At 48.7% G+C, this 14,395-nt stretch overlaps 1 long non-coding RNA gene across 1 annotated transcript in view; it reads right to left on the bottom strand.

Moving 5' to 3' along the window:
- The window catches only part of LOC115512641, a 57,630-nt gene that overhangs the window by 3,582 nt on the left and 39,653 nt on the right, over positions 1-14,395 (bottom strand). The window contains exon 3 of the long non-coding RNA XR_003968445.1: positions 1,426-1,574. This is a non-coding gene — a long non-coding RNA (uncharacterized LOC115512641). The remainder of the gene's footprint in view (positions 1-1,425; positions 1,575-14,395) is intronic.

The following is a 14,395-nucleotide window of genomic DNA, read 5'->3' as shown; positions in this document are numbered from 1 at the left end:
GACATAAAACTGTCAGTTTCAAAGAAGATTGTATTTCTTGTGCAGCTGGTATCTTACGACAGAAAAGCACGAGTCCCATTCTTTCCTTCGTTCTCATATGTGACCCTTGTGTTGAGTTCCCTTTGGCCTCAAGCAAGATGATACTCGCTAGAAGGTTTTAAACAGTTTGCTTAACTCAGAGCGTGGGTAGATGGCAGGATGGGGGCCAGCAGGTCATAAATATCGGTGTCTGCATCCTAGCTCTGCCACTCGGGGGTAAAGCAAGTCCCTTTCTTTTTCTAAGTACCCTTATCCATAAAATGGAGACATCACACAGTTGGTAGAAAGACTAAGTTAGATACTTTGTGTAAAACCACCCGCTGTCCTCTGTCCTCGATTGAATGGTGGCCGTTCCCAAGTTCTGCGTCTACTTCTGACCCCTCTAACCTGTGACTGGACTGCGCCTGGGTGGCTCAGTCCAACTCTTGATTTTGGCTCAGGTCATGATCCCAGGGTGGTGGGATTGAGCCTCACGTAGGGCTGTGCGCTGAGTGTGGAGCCTGCTTAAGATTCTTCCTCTCTCTGTCTCTCTCTCTCTGCCCCTCTTCCCGTCATACGCTCTCTTTTTTTTCTCCCCCCCCTCTCAAATTAAAAAAAAGGGGGGGTACTTTATGGATGTAATTAAGTTAAAAATCTTGAGATGAGGTCATCCTGGATTACTCGGACAGGCCCTAAATCCAATGACAAATGTCCTTATTAGAGGCAGGAGAGGAGAAGACACCGACAGGAGGAGAGGTCATGGGAAGACGATTGCAGGGATCAGAGTCATGAGGCCACAAGCCAAGGAGCACCTGGGGCCACCAGAGGCTGGATGAGGCAAGGAACGGGTTGCTTCCTGGAACCTTCCTAGGGAATTGAGCTCTGCTGACACCTTGATTTTGGACTTTTAGCCACCAGCACAATAGGAGAATAAATTTCTCAGTTTGCAATTGGTTTACGGCAGCCCTAGGAAACTAACACTCCCCGGTATATTCTCAGTAACTGTGTACTCTGTCCCCCGCCTTCTGTCCCTTCCCCAACCTGAGGGAGGCCCCAATCTCACACACTTCTCTGGTGGACAACCTGCCATGTTCCCCACTTGTGTGAAGGTGGAGAAATCAACAGCGTCCCCCGTTGTCCCGGGGCATCTCCACAGCGAACACGAGCCCCATGGTGCCTTCGTGTGGTCCTGTGGCAGAGGGGGGCGGTGGGGGGGGGAGCAGGCAGTCATGTCGCCTGCTGCAGATCATTGGTAGAAATGGCCAACGTCTTTGCCGCACCAAGCGCGACCTCCACACTCGCTGTGCACACGCACATTTAATCTTTCTAACAGGCTTATGAGGTACATCCAGCCCCATCCTATAGAAGCGAAAACCAACGCACAGAGAAATTGAATAGCTTGCTTACCGTCACCAAGCTGGGAGATTTGTGGCCAGCCATTCTGATTCTGGAATTCATGCTTTTAACCGCTGTATTAGTTGCCTGTAGCTGCTGTAACACACTTCGTGGCTCCCGCAACAGAAATGTATTGTCTCACGGTTCTGGAGGCCGGAAGTCTGAAATGAAAGCGTCAGCAGGTGGTTCCTTTGGAGGGCCATCTTCTCCCTGTCTCTTCACATGGTCTCCCCTCTCTACATGTCTCTGTGTCGGAGTTTCCCTCTTAATAAGGACACTAGTCATCTTGAATTAGTCTGCCCCGATGACCCCATTTTTCCTTGATTACCTCTGCAAAGACCTGTCTCTAGACAAGGTCACACTCTGATGTATTAGGTTAAGACTTCAGCATGTGAACTCTACAATCCACAATCTGTTAAGCCACGACACCATACTGGTTCTCATAAATGTGAACTGGAGGGCTGAATGAGGCATGAGTGGTTGTCTTTCTGGCCAGAAGTCACCAGCTCTGAAGCACACCGCGTTGCTGGCTCTGCTCTTATCGTCTGGCAGTCTAAGCTACGGCAAAACCGTCAGATGGGGGAAGACCATTCAGTGGGTGTGAGTACAGACCGTTGGGATCAAATCCTGGCTCCGACACTTCTTAATTGTGGGACTTTGGGGAAAGTTTTCAACCGCCGAGTTGAGCCTCTGTTTCATCTTGGGAAATAAACACAGTCCCCATCTCAGAGAGCAGTGCGAGGACAGGATGACAGAGCCCAGGTAGAGCTGAGTGCCTGTGAGGGCTCCATGACAGCTGGCCCTGTTCTTAGCTACTGCAGTCTCCCTCTTTCCTCCGTGCCACACACTCTGCTCCTGTCCTTTGCTGACCTCTTCCTTGGCCATTCTAGAGCTCACCACTGAATAGGGCCCTCGGCATTTCCTCATCATTCTGCCCCTCCCTTTTTACCATCAATGGGAATTAGCACTTTCCCAGGAACTGATCTTGGTGAAGCAGGTGACAGCAGGTCCAGGCATGACCACAGCTGCTCAACCCAGGGCTGGCCATCAGGTTGTGAGTTGTCCAAACTATAGCATTCAGAAAGGCAGAGAAAACTCAGACTTGACTCAAGCCAGTGTCTGTATCCAAGGGGGTATAATTCAGCTGAACCTTTTCATTTGACACTCAAAAATCCTACGAGATTGACAAACCAGATACTGAGACTTTCCATTGAGAATGTGGTGACTTCTCCAGTGCCAGTCCAAACGCAAAGGTTTGCCAAAGTCAAAGATGGAATTGCCAGTGGAATAGGGTGACAGAGGACACCACTCAGCTCAGTTCAATTGGCTCAACAAACATTTACTGAGAATCAAGTAATCGTTAGACCCTGTGCTAAAACACAAGGGCACGGAAGTAGAATGGAGATGGGTTTCTCCCTGCTCTCCAGTAAGAGGGGAGCTCCTTCCCACAGGAGGGAAGTATGCATGTGGTTCTGTGGAAGTCTCTGGAGGGAGTGACCACTCAATCAAGGGGTTCAGGGGAAACCACATGGGAGAAATATAAAGAATGAAAGAATTTCTAGGCCAAAAGTGGAAGGTGGGAAATGGAGATAATAGTGTGGTCAACCTTTGGAGGCAGATGCAAGAGCCACAGAAGCTTGAAAAGCTATTTGTTTCTGCTAACTGGAGAGCAAATGTGGGCAAGGGGAGTGTGGCCGTAGAACCCTAGCTGTATATGGGTGGGGGCAGGGGCCAGATGACGAAGAGCTTGGAAAAAAATCACACTCAATGTATTATCTGGTAACAGGAGGCAGTTAATTGTTTCAAACAGAGAAGAGACAACATCAGCTTTGGATGCGAAGAACAACTCACCATGGAGGATGGACTAGGGCAGTGGTTCTCAAACTTCACAATTGGCAGAATTTACTCTGGAAGGTTTATTCAAACACAGGCTGCAGGGCCCGCCTCTGGAGTTTCTAATTTAGTAGGTGTGGAGCAAGGCCCAGCATCTGCATTTCTAACCAGTTGCCAGCTGCTGGCGGTCTTGCCATCTGGCTTTGAGAGCCACAGCAAGTGTCAGTGGTGACTCTGCAGGTTGGGAGGCCAGAGGAGAGGCTCCTAGATCAGGCCTTGAGCTAGGGCAGGATCAGTGGGTACAGAGGCACGGCTGGGTCTGAGCGACTTCGAGAGGTAGTCTGGGGACGAGTGGAAAATGAGGCGGGAAGGAAACCGAGGTACCTCCCAGGTTTCTGGCTTCTTTGGTTGGGTAGATTGGGGCAAACACCAAAGCCGAGGAGGGGAGAAAGGTTCTGGGAGGCCAAACAGGTGGAACCAGATGGGCTTCTAATAGCTGGTGTTAGAGAGAGAGGCCTTTCACAGAGATGGACAGAGTCCTCTGATCTGGGGCTCCGGTTGGTTTTATGGCCATCTCAGGGACTCATTTCTCAGTGACTCGTCTCTCAGTGACTCATTTCTGTTAGCCTTTACTTCATTAGCCAGGCGATCAAGTAGAAAATTTCAACCTGTGTTTTTGCTTTTGAATAACATGATACATTATCAATACTTGTCAGTGTGTGTTTTAAACTCCAACAGTCCATGAATAGTCCAGAAAAGTACAAAATAAAGGACTCTAAATCTTGCATTAATATGCTAACCCCTTCTTAAAATATTACTTTCCAGTGAATCTGAAGCACGTACCGTGTGGTCTCTTTCGTTCCAGACTTTATCTTAGGGGATGAACTAGGTTATCTACTTTAAGCACCACAGGAGAAAATGTATAGTTTATTGTTTTATTAATAATTTTACTCTCCACAAATGAAGTTTTATTAAATTACACAGTAAATAGAAGTTGTCACAACCATCATTTTTCACTTTTCCCTACTAACAACATTTTAAATTTCATTTCTCTCTACTATCATTCAAAATATACAAATGATTCTGAGGCGCCTGCGTGGCTCAGTTGGTCAAGCATCCGACTTTGGCTCAGGTCATGATCTCACGGTTCATGAGTTCGAGCCCCACGTTGGGCTCTGTGCTGACAGCTCGGAGCCTGGAGCCTGCTTCGGATTCTGTGTCTCCCTCTCTCTCTCTGCCCCTCCCCAACTCGTGCTCTCTGTCTCTCTGTCTCAAAAATAAATAAACATTAAAAATTTTAAAAAATATATATATGTATAAGTGATTCTATTTACTAGAAAACAACATATAAAATAAATAAGCAAAAAGCATCTGATTATTATGCTAAGTTTGGCAACTCCAATGTGACATTTATTACTCAAATTACTACATTAAATCTATTACTGAAATTTTTGGTTGCATCAGGTTATTATTTGGTATATTTTTGAGAGAAAGGTTTGTATGTACTGCATTTTCTTTTCTTTTTTTTTTTTAAAGATTTATTTATTTTTGAGAGGGAAAGAGAGAGACAGAGACAGAGTGTGAGTGGGGGAGGGACAGAGAGGGAGACACAGAACCCGAAGCAGGCTCCAGGCTCCGAACTGTCAGCACAGAGCCCAACGCAGGGCTCGAACCCACGAACCTCAAGATCATGGCCTGAGCTGAAGTCGGACGCTCAGCCGACTGAGCCACCCAGGCGCCCCATGTGTACGGCGTTTTCTTGACAAGAAAGGCCGTTTCCATCTGATGTTTTAGCAGGTGTGGTTTTTCTGTCGTCACAGGAAGGGCTCTCTACAGTCGATCCCAATGGTGCCCCGAAGGTGTGTGGCTCAGTGGGCCTTCCAGAAAGACCCGCCTGGGTAGGCTTTGGGGTGTGGTCAGCAGCGTATGGCTGCACCACCTGCAGGAACCCCCCCAGCTTTGACCGCCACCCCATTCTGCCGGTGGCTACCAACCCGGGGGCGAGCCCAACAGGGGCCCCAGGGCCTGGCAGCCTCCGCCCAGTATGGGAGTCCTCTAGCAAGCAATCTTTGCTCCGGGCTCCGTACCTGCTGGCAGGTTTTCACTGCTTTCTTACCACGAGGTTGTAAACTCCATGAAAGCAGGACCATGGCTGTCTAGTCACCTGTTTTCAAGGCAGGGGTGCGGCTCTTGGCACATGGCAGGCGTTCGCACTGAATGTTTGCATCCTCCCAAAACTGATATATTGAAGCCCTCGCCCCCAGCCTGGTAGTATTTGGAGGTGAGGCCTTTGAGAAGTCATTAGGTTTAGATGAGGTCGTGAGGGTGGTGTCCCTAAGACGGGATTCGCATCCCGTTCAGAAACGAGATCTCCTTGTCTCTCTCTCCCTTCCTCCCCCTCCCTCCCTTTCCATCTTTCCCTCTCTCCTCCCTCACTTTCTCTCTCCCTTCCTCTCCATCTCCCCCCACCCCCTGCTCCGCATGCTTGCACATGTGAGGACCACGACCAGGGCAAGGGCTGTCACCAGAATCTGACCATACCTGCACTCTGAGCTCAGACCCCCGGTCTCCAGAACTCAGAGATGTACACGTCCGCTGTTAAAGCCCTCAGTCCACATTACGTGTTGGAGCAGCCCCAGCTGACTAGGAGAGCTCCCACGGAGTCATCTGACGATTCTGTCACATCTCCATCAAGGTCTGAGCTTCTCCCGCCCAGTCCTGCTTGCTCCCCTCTTTCCCTACATACATAACAGGTCTGCACTGCAGTCCGGAGGCTTCCCCGTCCAGCCTTGCACACTGGTACCCTCTAGGAACCTAACCACATTTCTCCCATCTCCTCATAAAACATGTCAGTGGCTCTCGGTGAGGATGATGATCAAAATCCTTAATGTGTGCCATGAAGCATGGCAGGGTCTGGCATGCCCTCCAGCCTCGTTGCCACCTATTGGCCCTACATCTCCCTCCCTGCCCATCTCTGCCTGGGAGTTACATGCACCACAGGGCGTTTGCACGTGCGCTCCCTCTCCTGGAATCCCGTTTCCCGGCTCTCCTTTGCCAAGGTAAACTTGACTCTTCCTTCAGAGCTCCGCTGTAATTAACCTCCACTGGAAACCTACCCTGACTCCCTGATGGGGCAAGTTCTCCTATTATTCATTCTTAGAGAGCCATGAACCTCTTCTTTGGAACACCTCGTTGTTATCGTTCCATTTATCACCACAGTGGATTCTATTCATATCTGTCTCCCCCACTAAACCGGAAGTGAGCTCCACAAGGGCCAGGACCACAACTTCTTGGTGTTGTTGTTGCCATTCTGCTCACTGTTATCTCCGACATCAATTCCTGCCAAAAGTCAGACTTTCAAAAAGCGTTTGTTGAATGAATGAATGAATGAATACACCTTGTATGATAAACAGGAAGGAAAAAGCTGAGTTCCCCCCACGCCACATTCCGTAATTAAAGGTGAGAAAATGTTGCTGGTTTTCTTTCTATGCTTTTGTTTTCTTAGTTTTTAAAAAATATTTATTTTTGAGAGCGAGAAAGAGAGAGAGAGAGAGAGAGTGCGAGCAGGGTAGGGGCAAAGAGAGGGAGACACAGAATCCAAAGCAGGCTCCAGGCTCCGAGCTGTCAGCACAGAGCCCAATGCGGGGCTCGAACCCATGAACCATGAGATCATGACCTGAGCTTGGACACCCAACCGAGTGAGCCAACCAGGTGCCCCTTCAATGTTTATTTTTGAGAGAGAGTGAACAGGGGAGGGGCAGAGAAAGAGGGAGACATAGCATCTGAAGCAGGCTCCAGGCTCTGAGCTGTCATCACAGAGCCTGACGCGGGGCTCGAACTCACAAACCATGAGATCATGACCCGAGCCGAAGCCCGACGTTTAACCGACCAAGCCACCCAGGCGCCCCACTTTCTTTGCTTTTTGCAAGTCTCATTACCCATTCCTCTTCCTGGAATCAGCGAATCCAACTAAAATATATGAGAGCTGAGCTCTGAGAGACAGCCCTAAACATCTAAGCCAGGACACGATGGCAAAGAGCATATGTTGGTGTGGATTGGAGCCATGTGGCATGGAGCCGTGGAGAGATTCTTCATGGTTTTTAATTGAATTGGGAGCTGCAGGCCCTTGCCGTAAGGCCCTTCCCCGACCCCCCAAAGTAAAAATGCTTTTTTAAGCCTCTAGAAAACTTCCATGTTTAAACCAACTCTCAATTTTAACTCCATCCTACTGCAAAGTTCAAAAGTTGGAAGTTCTTGCTTAATGCCTAACTCCGTTCCCTCACGGGCTGGGCATTTCCTGACAGTATGGTGGCAAAACGGGCCAGCCATGGAATCCAACCCCCACTCCCCAGCTCAGCTGTGTTGAAGCCCTAAGTCCTCAAGGAAGCATTAGCAATTCTGAAAGAACGAACAACTTCGGCAGGAATGCGTTTCCACCTTCTGTCTCAGCCATGCCTCAGAGAAGCCAAGATAGGGTGGCATAGACATCCCGTAACCCGCCCACATTGCCAGCCTACGAGAAGTGTGCAATGCAAAGAAAAGGATGAAGCTCTAACGATCGTCATGGCTCCATGCTCCTAAGGGCAAACTCCATGCCGGAAAGACTTTCACCCGTGTTATTCATTGCCTGAAACCATTCCCGCCGCAGGGCTCAGTAAATATTCCTTGAGTGGCAAGTGAGCGAACGGACCAAAAACTTGGTAAGTTCCAGATAGCTTTCTAAGTTCTTGACACGCAGCAGATCATTTTATCTCGCTATGCCCTTCAGATGAAGAAACTATAGACAGAGATCAGATCATGTGTCCCAGGCCACCAAGCTGGACAGTCACTTTTCGGGATGGGCTGAACCCCCGACTTGGCCAGACCACGAAGCCAGTGTCCCACCATGGCACTGCGTGCCCACGCTTTCAAGGGCAAACTATGGTTTCAAGCCTACATTTCTGGGCCAATGTTGCCACTTGACTCTGTATGTCTCCCTAGATTTCTAGGCTCAGGGTATATATGCCTGGCATGCCCCCACTATCACCCCAGTTAAAAGAGAGTTTGCCTACTCATGCATTTTCTACACTAAGCTGAGTCACCCATCCATGAAGAGTATCTATGAAGTACAGCAAGTAGTTGGCAGGACCAACGAGTTCTCGAGACTGGAGGAGAAGAGGTGGGGCTTTGTTCACGTGTAACTCACCCATATAGTGGCTTAATTAGCCTGTGACCGTGAAATGAGACCACGGTCTTTTCTAACACCCAAGAAATGATGGCCGAGCCTCCGGGCCTACATGTCCCGCCTTGGGTATGGCTTCTCCTTCCTGACCTCTCCCTGTAGACATGCTGCTGAGTTTTCTCTTCTGGATACCGCAGGTCCTAAAAATGAATGCCCCTGCTACCCTACACCATCCTGAAGAAGGGATTCAGCTCGCTGATCACCGTTCCCCCCTCCCCACCCCCGCACGATGGCAGCAACTGTGACCTGCGGCTGGAGCGTCTGGAAGGCTGACGGCCAGTAGAAAGACGTCACAGTATTGCGGGAAGGGGCGCGGTCCGATCCGAACCAGACCGCGGCCTCCCTGCCCAGCCTCCCCCACCCAGGGCGCCCACCTGGGGAGGCCACAACTATCCCCCTCAGTGGGAATCGTGGTGGCCCCCACCCTCTGCCTCCAAACCGAACTTCCTCCTGGTCCCCGAGAGGTGGTCTCCCAGCCCCTGGCTCATCTCAAGGAGAGTAGCCACAGCTATTTCCTTCAGGGTGTATCCCACGTCCCACCCTCCAGTGTCTAACACAGAAAGCCTGACCCAAACAATGACAATAATTCACAGAGCAATACCCCAAGTCTGGCTTATTCAGTTTTAAGTAACACCACGTGTGGGAATGTGCGGGCCCAATTCCAGGAACGCTGTGCTGAGCCCCATCTCGCTGCCTTCCACGCCCCCCCCCCCCGACCCCCATTCAAGAGAAGAAAATATCAGGCGCGCTTGTCCTTCATGCCATGGTCCAGTCTTCCAACCTGCCACACCCTCGAAAAACAAGCAACAATTTTTGGCCATGGTGCACTTGAACTCCCCACTCAGGGGTGAAAGAACATTGCATGTGATTCAGCAAGAGCAGCACCTTGGTTAAGACCACACAATGCCCAACCAAAGGCTGATGGCCCAATGGGACATATCTAGCTGCACATTACGCTGCGGTCCTCAGGGCTGAGGCAGAAAGTGCCCATTTGCCCTTCTGGACCCACAGCCTGTCCCCAACCCCACCTTGCTCCCCGCCAGGAGAGGCTAGCCTGTGTGCGGTGCAGGGGGCTCCTCTGTCCTCTGAAGTCCTGTCAGGCTTGGCCGGGGAGGGGCCCTCCCCTCCCAGTGGGGTCTCCCGGAGCCCTTGTGTCTCTGCATCCTCCACAGGTGGTCCTCGCTACGTGATCACACCCCACCCCCCGCCGTGGCCCAGGGGTGGTGACAGCTGTGTCACTTGGGCTGGTTACTGCTCTGCTCGTTGGGGCTTTCCAACGGCATGCCCACACCTCTGAAAACAGCTTCTTATTCACCCTCCCCGAATCCTCCTAATTGGAAACGCCAGCGGTTTCCTGGCGGGACGCTGACTGGCACGAGGGCTTCTCCCAGACGACAGAGCTGCGTGGCCGCAAGGGCCACCCCACGCCAGCCCAGGGCCAAGCAAAGCCTGGGTCTCCTGTGAATTCCCGCGAGGCAGTGCCCCGCGTCCGGATCTGTTCTCTTCTCTTGTCTCCACCCAACACTCTCTCCGCCACACCAGAGCCAGACTTTTGTTCCCAAACATAATCAAGAAAAGTGTCTGGAAGTGAACAATACAAGGTTTGGCACCTATAGGCCAGATACATTACTGTACTTGTTTTCGTATGATCTGGAAAAGAGGCAACATGAGAAGAAGAATTTTAGGAGAAGCTGGATGCCTCCACCCTGGCTTTTCCAGGCTAACATTCAGAACTTGCTTGGGAGTCTGTTTTACAGGGAACATTGGCTACAGGCGTATTTTTTCCCCATTATAACTGCTTCCTTTTTACATACTATTAAGCATTTAACCCTAGATTGAGGCTCTACTACATTCTTTAATTTTAATATTTCTCAAGCGACTTGAAAGCGTCCCCTCAGAGCAATGTAAAAAGGGTCCACAGAAAACTGCAACTACAGTACTCTTAACCAAGAGATGGTAATTCTGTTTGTCTTACGAGGTTCCCTTTCGGGATCGGGGAGCTCCATGCTGTACTGGGGAAACAGTCAAGAGAAGCAGATGGAAACCGTGAGAAGTTTGGCGGCGGATGGGGAAGGGAGGGGTCGGAGCTGCTTGCGCCTCTTAGGAGGGCAGAGACTGTACCCACATCACTGGACGGATGTGAGGAGTGAGTTAAGATAAGAAACGTGCCTGAATCTGGCACAAAGACACACACAAGAGAGGCATGCTGTCATTTATTAGCGTAACATCGGAGAGCGTGAATTTCAGTTACCAACTCTTTATTGTTCCTGTTCCACAAAATGCCTGTGATTCCCTAACAAACATTTGCTGGTACTTGGTCTCTGAATGAACCGGTTAGAATTAAGCGCCCTAGGGGCCCTTGGGTGGCACAGTCGGTTTAAGCATCCAACTCTTTATTATTATTATCATTTTTTTTCAACATATGAAATTTATTGTCAAATTGGTTTCCATACAACACCCAGTGCTCACCCCAAAAGGTGCCCTCGATCTTAGCTCAGGCCATGATCTCACGGTTTGTGAGTTTGAGCCCCAAATGGGGGTCATGGCGCAGAGCCTGCTTGGGATTCTGTCTCTCCTTCTGTCTGCCCCTGCCCTGCTTGTTCTCTTTCTTCCCCCCACCCCCCGCCCACCCTCTCTGTCTGTCTCAAAATAAATAAATTAATTTTTTAAAAATTAAAAAAAAAAAAGAAGAAAGCGCCTTTTGTGAACATCAGTAGGGCATCAGTGGCCAGTGGCAGGGCGCCTGGGCAGGGTTTCCAATCCATTCTGCAGCAAGCACCATGTCTAACCAAGGATGGAAATGTCCTGGGCAAAACCAGAATGACTGAGAAGAGACCCTACACTGCAAATGGGAAAGACAGATGAGGAACGGAGGCCAGTAACCCAAAGAAAAGGAAATCACCAGGCGCCTTCAATGGTAATAATAACGAGAATCTGTTATTCAGTAGCTACTCTACGTCAGGAGCTGTACCAGGTGCTTGTACACATGTTCTCAAACCTTCACCACCACCCTGTAAGTCAGGTTTTAGAATCGCAGTTGTGCACCAGTGGGGACTGAGGGTCAGAGAGAACAGGACCCTGTCTGCCCACGAATCCTTCTCACTCTGCCCCTTGCCTCCCTTCTGAGAGCTGAACTGCTGTCAAAGAAAGGAAAACAGGCCTGTTTCTCTCTGGGTCTGAGGCATGGGACCGGGAACAATGGGTGGAAACGACAGGAAGACAGATTTCAGATCGATAGCAGGAAGAACTCTGTTACACTGGGGTTGTTTCACTAGCGGAAGGCGTTGCCTGCTTTTGGAGACTAATTTCCCATCGCTGGAGAGATGTGAGCATTGTTGGGAAGGGGGAATTCGGAGAGGAGAATCGAGTAGCCAAAGTACATCTGCATCAAGTGAGTTTGAGATTTCTTTCCACCCTCCTAAAATCTGTTCAGTCTGTGAAACAACCATTTCCCAAATTCGGAGCAGAGAAGGATGGCTTTGCTTTCCCCTTCACGGTCTCCTTTAATGGCTGATCAAAAAAGCTGTGTCGTATTCAAGTGCCCTAGAGAAGAGCTTCCCACAGCTACCTCCAGCCCGTCCCACGAGCTGACGGTGTGGAGGTCAGGAGATTGAAATGAGCACTGAGCACTGAAACCAATCCTGGCATCTTCTCCTGTGTTGGGGACCCCAGCTGGGAATCGAGCCCTCCCCCCTCAAGAGTAGGACCCCGTTCCAGATGCCTTACTCCTTATGGCCATGCATCGGGCGGGGGCGGGGGGGGGGGGAAGGGTAGTCATTCGATATCTCGCAAAGCCTTAGCAGAATAATATGAAACACAAAATATAAAATAATACAACTTTCTTGCAAACAAAGCTTTAAAAGGAAAGCCAGCAAATGTGTTTTAGACATCTCACAAAGTTCACATTGTATTGCAAAATTATTTTTAATGAAGCAGTTATTATGCTACAAGAATGCTATAAAACATCTGAAACCCGAAATTTCCTATTTTTATCACCTCCTGTAAATTTTTTCAAAAAAGCCAAAATGATTTGTTTCAAAATGTGTACAGGAATAATTGGATTGAGAGTTTTCATGCCAACTTTCCATTTGGAATGAAATCTAGAGACTGTTACTTCATAAACCACTGAAAGTATGAGCACAAAATGAAAAGGGTAAAATATTATGGAATCTCAGTGTAATCAAACGTAACACACCCTGGAAGGACCCACTGATTTACCGTCTCCCAGTGTGTGGCTCAACACAGAGAACTCTTTTATATAACAAAGTGTTCACCAAAAAAATTGGTTTTACCTGAATGCCCTAATTACTTCTGGAAGGGGAAATGCCACATACGTGAATTTCTGTATGTGGACACATAACGCAAAATGCCAGTCGTATACCATATTAAGCACAATGTTATTCTGGATCGTTCACAAAGATCATATACCGGCTCCCTTAGTTTCCTCTTTGCAACGCAAATCTTAGTTATTCTTTGTTTCAAACTTTGACAAAAATCTAATCCTGGGGTGCTAAGCAGAGGTGCTGGAGCACACCTACGAAGTCTGAGGAGTTTATTTCAGACGGTGATTCGTTCTAACAGTCCTGCTAAACGACCAGAAACTAACCATCCGCCCAAAGGGGCAAGTATACGGGAAGATGTTACTTATCCTGTGATTTCAGATTTCGTTTCCAATTCATGCCTTCCTTAAAGCCATTCTTGAAAACTGGTCCCTGAAGGAACAGAAAAACCCTCCTCGGCGGCAAATCAGGGTTCTGTTTTCGGTGAACGATCCACTGAGAACATTGATCTCTGTCAGCGTATCCAGCTCATGCTCCTCATGAACAGCTTCCAGAATTAAGGAGAGCAATTCTGTCTACCAGCTGGCTCCGTGAGCAAAAAGCGTCTACAGCACAAAGACATAAAACTGACCTGCCCCCCCTGGTCCGGGCTTACAGTCTTTCCAAAGATATCATTGATCTCCTCATCCATTCCGAATGGACGAAATCTTAGAAGAACCAGTAATCAGAATCGAAAGGGCTAGAGTCTCATTTCATAGGTTTACTTAAGTTGTTTGTAAAGAACAGAGGAGCTGGAATCATTTTTTCCAGAGAACCAACATCCCTGGGAACTAACCCAATGTTTACTTTTACTATGTGACAATGGAGCACATTTTCAGAAATACGGTAGGGGATGTTGCATCATCGAAGCAACATGGGTCTTATTTGGGCCTTGCAGATGTCAGTGGTTAAATCTCCCCAGTTTTCGCTGGTTGATCTGGAATTAGATCTCTTACCCTTGGTAACCATGTAACCACTCGGCTTTATGCTAACAGATAAAATCACAGTTGGGGGAAAAAAAAAAGCATAAAAAAATCACTATAACTAGAGTGAGTTTGAGCTCTTTTTAATTGTTGTTTTAATTCCATGGATTGCCTGCATGTGCAAAGGAAGTTTGGGTTTCAGCGTTAGAATGTTTTTTTTCTCCATCTTTCATCGGCCACACCAGAATAATAAGCTGCATACTGAAATACGGTCAAGGCCACAAACTATGAGTTCTCCCAACTTCTGCTGCTGTCAAATTTTTAAACTGATCATTTTTGAAACACTTAACCCACCGTGAAAAGACTAGCTTAAATAAATCTTATTGTGGGAGCACCTGGGTAGCTCAGTCTCTTAAGCGTCCAACTTCGGCTCAGGTCATGATCTCACAGTTTGTGGGTTTGAGCCCTGCGTCGGGCTCTGTGCTGACATCTCAGAGCCTGGAGCCTGCTTGGGATTCTGTGTCTCCCTCTCTCTCTGCTCCTCCCTCATTCATGCTCTGCCTCTCTCTATCTCTCAAAAATAAATAGAAGTTAAAAAAATAAAAAGAAATCTTATTGTCTTTGTTTTCCATAAAGCAATTAATGAAATTGGTGCCCATCGGTGAGGGGGACCATGCAAACCCATA

This window comes from Lynx canadensis, chromosome A1, assembly GCF_007474595.2.
Source record: "Lynx canadensis isolate LIC74 chromosome A1, mLynCan4.pri.v2, whole genome shotgun sequence".
NCBI classification, from domain to species: Eukaryota; Metazoa; Chordata; class Mammalia; order Carnivora; family Felidae; genus Lynx; species Lynx canadensis.
The sequence above is the reverse complement of the archived record's forward strand: the minus strand, read 5'-3'. Positions and strand labels throughout refer to the sequence as shown.